General features: G+C 44.3%; 1 pseudogene; it reads left to right on the forward strand.

The window, feature by feature from the left end:
- Positions 1-1,233: 1,233 nt before the first annotated feature.
- LOC112865845 (large ribosomal subunit protein eL8-like) lies at positions 1,234-2,255 on the forward strand (annotated as a pseudogene).
- Positions 2,256-5,790: the final 3,535 nt, after the last annotated feature.

The raw sequence follows: 5,790 nt of genomic DNA on the forward strand, positions 1-5,790 counted from the left end.
GAGGTTTGTTCTTTAAAGTGATGAAAATGTTTTGGAATTAGAGATGGTGGTTACACAATCTTGTGACGATACTAAAAACTAGATTGTACACTTTAAAAGGGTGAATTTTTATGGTTTGTAAGTTGTATCTTTATTTTGTTTATTTTTATTTTTTAATGTTTATTTATTTTTGAGAGAGAGCACGGGCAGAGGAGGGGCAGAGACAGAGGGAGACAGAGCATCTGAGCACAGAGCCTGATGCAGGGCTCAAACTCATGAACTGTGAGATCATGACCTGAGCCGAAGTCAGACACTCAACTGACTGAGCCACCCAGGTCGCCCTGAGATTTTATTTTTAAATAAACATGGGGTTTGAACTTACAACCCCAAGACCAAGAGATCAAGAGTCATATGCTTTACCGACTGAGCTAGCCATGTACCCCTAAATCATATCTTTTTAAAAAGTGTTGTGTCGACTTTGGCTCAGCTCATGATCTCACAGTTCGTGGGTTTGATCCCCCATATCGGGCTCTGTGCTGACATCTCAGAGCCTGGAGCCTGCTTCAGATTCTGTGTGTCTCTCTCTCCCTGCCCCTAACCTGCTCTCTCTCTCTCTCTCTCTCCCTCTCAAAAATAAAATAGACATTGAAAAAAAATTTTTAAGTGTGCAGGGGAAAAAAGTGTGTGAGAAGCAGGGCTTATGCCCATTTTATAGATGAAGAAAATGACGACAAGTTTAGGAAATTTACACAAAGTTCTAAGCCAGTACGTAATGGAAATAAAACTCAAATCCAGTCTTCTGATTCTGTTGGCATTTCTCCCATGCCAAGGGTCAGACTCAGAGTATAGCTGATTCAGCAGTTGTTCCCTGCGTCCTTTATCATTTTGTCCCACACTACTAGCTCAACTCTGCAGCACTCGTCCACTGCAGCGGTGGAAAAACAGCATTCTTATATTGAGTGTTTATTTTGTGTCAGGTACTTTGCACATTATCTCTAGTCCTTTACGACAATCCAGATAAGGACACTGAGGATCAAAGAAGTTAAACACTTGCCCAAACTCAAACAGCCTGTAAATGATAGAGCCAGGATTGAAACCCCCGGTTTCCTCATGATGACACTGCCCCCTTTTTACCTCTTGTTTATTCCTTAATACTTACTGAACACTTACAATGAGCCAGGCTTTACTCTAAATTCTTCACACAGATTATCTCATTTCATCCTCAAGAGAGTCTCTTTCCCCCAGTCATCCAAGATGCCGAAAGGAAAGAAGGCTAAGAGGAAGAAGGTGGCCCTGGCCCCTGCTGTTGTGAAGAAACAGGAGGCCAAGAAGGTGGTCCCCTGTTTGAGAAAAGGTCCCAGGACTTTGGCACTGGACAGGACATCCAGCCCCAAAGGGACCTCACCTGCTTTGTCAAATGGCCCTCATACATCTGGCTGCAGTAGCAAAGGGCTATTAAATATCAACATCTAAAAATGCCTCCTGAGACTAACCAGTTCACTCAGGCCTTGGACCGCCAAACAGCTAGCTATTCAACTGCTTAAGCTGGCTCACAAATACAGACCAGAGACAAAGCAAGAAAAGAAGCAGAGATTGTCAGCTCAGGCTGAGAAGAAAGCTTCAGGCAAAGGAGATTTCCCCACTAAGAGGCCTCCTGTCCTTCAAGCTGGGGTTAATAATGTCACCATCTTGGGGGCGCCTGGGTGGCTCAGCAGGTTAAGCGTCTGACTTCGGCTCAGGTCACAATCTCACAGTTCGTGAGTTGGAGCCCCACGTCGGGCTCTGTGCTGACAGCTCAGAACCTGGAGCCTGCTTCGGATTCTGTGTCTCCCTCTCTCTCTGCCCCTCCCCTAGTCACACTCTGCTCTCAAAAATGAATAAAAACACTGAAAAATTAAAAAAAAAATAATGTCACCACCTTGGTGGAAAACAAGCTGCTGGTGATAGCACATGATGTGGATTCCATTGAGCTGGTCTTCTTCCTGCCAGTCCTGTGTTGTAAGACAGGGGTTCCCTACTGCATTATCAAGGGCAAGGCCAGGCTGAGGCATCCGGTCTACAGGAAGGCCTGCACCACTGTCACCTTCACGCCAGGTAACTTGGAAGACCAAGGAGCTCCGGCTAAGCTGGTGGAAGCCATCAGGACCCATTACAACAACAGATACGATGAGATCCACTGTCGCTGGGGAGGTAACATCATGGGTCCAAAGTCAGTGGCTCCCATTGCCAAGTTGGAAAAGGCAAAGGCTAAAGAATTGGCCACCAAACTGGACTAAGTGGACGCTGTTGCACTTTCTGTACAGAAAAGTAATAACAAGTTCTCTTTCAGCCAGTGTCGAAAATAATAACAATAAGGGGCACCTGGGTGGGTAGGTATCTGACTCTTGATTTTGGCTTAGGTAGTGATCTCACGGTTTATGGGATCGAGCCCCATGTCAGGCTCTGTGCTGGCAGCTCAGAGCCTGCTTGGGATTCTCCCTCTCCCTCTCTCTCTCTCTGCCCCTCCCCTGCTCATGCTCATGTGCTCACTCTCTTTCTCTCAAAATAAATAAGTAATTTTAAAAATAATAATAATAATCCTCACAAGAATTCTGTGAAAGAGGATCTCTAATAATCTCTTTTACAAGGTACAAAGAGGAAAACTATTCTACCACAGGTGTTGGGGCTAGAGAGTAGCAAAGCCAGGATTCGAACAAAGGCTGCTCAACTTCAGAACCTGTGCCCTTAAACCCTGCATTAGAGAATACTCTCACTGCAGTTTCATTGCTAGTGGCTTTCTGGCAGAATCTTTACAAAGCTCACATATTTTTTTTTTAAGTTTTTTAATTTATTTTTGAGACAGAGAGAGACAGAGCATGGGCAGGGGAGGGGCAGAGAGAGAGGGAGACACAGAATCGGAAGCAGGCTCCAGACTCTGAGCCATCAGCCCAGAGCCCGACGCGGGGCTTGAACTCACAGACTGTGAGATCATGACCTGAGCTGAAGTCGGATGCTTAACCGACTGAGCCACCCAGGCGCCCCAAAGCTCACATATTTTAAAACTTTAAAAAAAAAAAAAAAAAAAAGTTTTTTTTTAAAAAGTTTTTTTAAAAGCTTTTTTAAAAAAGTTTTTTTAAAAAAAGGTTTTTTTTTTTTTTTTTAAATTTTTTTTTCAACGTTTTTATTTATTTTTGGGACAGAGAGAGACAGAGCATGAACGGGGGAGGGGCAGAGAGAGAGGGAGACACAGAATCGGAAACAGGCTCCAGGCTCTGAGCCATCAGCCCAGAGCCCGACGCGGGGCTCGAACTCACGGACCGCGAGATCGTGACCTGGCTGAAGTCGGACGCTTAACCGACTGCGCCACCCAGGCGCCCCAAAAGGTTTTTTTTTTTTTAAAAAGTTTTTTTTAAGTTTTTTTTTTAATTTTTTTTTTTTAACGTTTATTTATTTTTGAGACAGAGAGAGACAGAGCATGAACGGGGGAGGGTCAGAGAGAGAGGGAGACACAGAAACCGAAACAGGCTCCAGGCTCTGAGCGGTCAGCACAGAGCCCGACGCGGGGCTTGAACTCACAGACTGTGAGATCATGACCTGAGCTGAAGTCGGATGCTTAACCGACTGAGCCACCCAGGCGCCCCAAAGCTCACATATTTTAAAACTTTAAAAAAAAAAAAAAAAAAAAAGTTTTTTTTTAAAAAGTTTTTTTAAAAGCTTTTTTAAAAAAGTTTTTTTAAAAAAAGGTTTTTTTTTTTAAAAAGTTTTTTTTAAGTTTTTTTTTTAATTTTTTTTTTTTAACGTTTATTTATTTTTGAGACAGAGAGAGACAGAGCATGAACGGGGGAGGGTCAGAGAGAGAGGGAGACACAGAAACCGAAACAGGCTCCAGGCTCTGAGCGGTCAGCACAGAGCCCGACGCGGGTCTTGAACTCACGGACCGCGAGATCATGACCTGAGCCGAAGTCGGACGCCCAACCGACTGAGCCACCCAGGCGCCCCTAAAAGTTTTAAAAAAAAAAAAAAAGTTTTTTAAAACTTATTTTACATCCCTGGAGGGATGTAAGTCAAACTGTATTTTTTAATTTTGGTTATAAAAACCATATTTTTAAAAAGGCAAATTCTTAATTTAAAAATAGTAAAAAATCTTGTCTGGAATTATTGTTTTCTTGTGGCCACTTCCGGGGATCTTCCATACGGACCACCGAAGTGCAGTGCAAAAGGGCAGTGCCGCAAAGACAAAGTGACGCGTTCTTTGGAAATACAACCTCAGCTAACTTAAACTGCATAAGAAAAGCACCCTTGCAAACACGCTTTCTGAGGAGTGCCTTAGGGGCAGTATGTCTTAATGGTTCACAGCAGGGATTTAGAAGTCGGACTGACCCGCGTTTGACTTCCATTTTGACCACTTACTAGCTGGGTCTGGGCAAGTAATTTTAACTCTCCTAAACTTCGATGATCTAATCTCTCACTTGGCAGGAACTTCTGTTTCAAAAGGTTGTGAAGTTAGATAATCCATTAATAAATAAGACTATATAATCTGAGTGCTCCTGCGTGGGGAGTGCTCAATAATACATATGCATTATTATTAGCAATAACAGAGGACACAAACATTTTTAAGTATTTTGCAGTTCCATTTTTGGCCAGAAGTGTCTCTCATTTTCCTTTTTAAAGCCACTTTCCTGCTTTTGTCTGGCAGGTTTTCAGGGTCAGTTTCCAATATTCTTTTCTCTGTTTTTCTCACCCTCTCTCTGACTTCCCAAATTAATTTTTTTTAATGTTTATTTATTTTTCAGAGAGAGAGAGCGCGCACGCACGAGCAGGGGAGGGGCAGAGAGAGAGACACAGAATCTGAAGCCGGCTCTGAGCTGTCAGCACAGAGCCCTAAGGGGGCCTTGAACCCACTAACGGAGAGATCGTGACCTGAGCCGAAGTCCCACTTCACCGAAGTTACAGCTTAACCGACTGAGCCACCCAGGCACCCCACTGATTCCCCAAATTAACTATGTCCATGGTTATGAAATATTTATCCCTTACGTCTTCGTTCATCATTCCTCATTCACCCATCCAACGCGCATTTTAAAAGTGCCTAAGTGGGGCGCCTGGGTGGCTCAGTCGGTTAAGAGTCCGACTTCAACTCAGGTCACGATCTCGCGATCTGTGAGTTTGAGCTCCTCGTCGGGCTCTGGGCTAATGGCTCAGAGCCTGGAGCCTGCTTGGGATTCTGTGTCTCCCTCTCTCTCTGCCCCTCCCCCCTTCACGCTCTGTCTCTCTGTCTCAAAAATAAATAAACGTTAAAATAAAATAAAAGTGCCTAAGTTATGCAATGCCCTAACGAAGTTCAGTCGTCAGCAAATAAAAATATAGGAAACTAGGTTCAATTTGAATCGCATATAAATAACGAACGATTTCTTGATATAAGCATGTCCCATGCAATGAGACACTGTGGAGGGGATGGACTATAATGTAATACAAGTGCTATAAAAGCACATTCAAGGTGCTTCGAGGAATACTGCCTCGAGAGTCAGCCTCAATTCCGATTAGACCGATTTAGAACGAATTGCCTTGTTCTAGCGGGAGAAACGTACACAGCGTTTCCAGATTGGAGGGCTAACTGTACGAACCAATACTCACCAGCCGGCTCTGCCAGCGGTGGTCGCTAGATGCCGCCACAGACGCATTTACTGAAACCATAGAAAAACAGGCGACTAGCCCGCCCAGAGAGGCTTCATGCAAAACCCTCCAGATCCTCCTCGGAACCTCCGGGGCTGGGAGAGATGCAAAGCGCGAGGGGAGTAGGTCTCACGAGAGCAGAAGCAAGTCTCGCGATTTTTT

The sequence above is a fragment of the Puma concolor genome, chromosome D1 (genome assembly GCF_028749965.1).
Source record: "Puma concolor isolate L17-30 chromosome D1, mPumCon1.1.hap2, whole genome shotgun sequence".
Taxonomy (NCBI): Eukaryota; Metazoa; Chordata; class Mammalia; order Carnivora; family Felidae; genus Puma; species Puma concolor.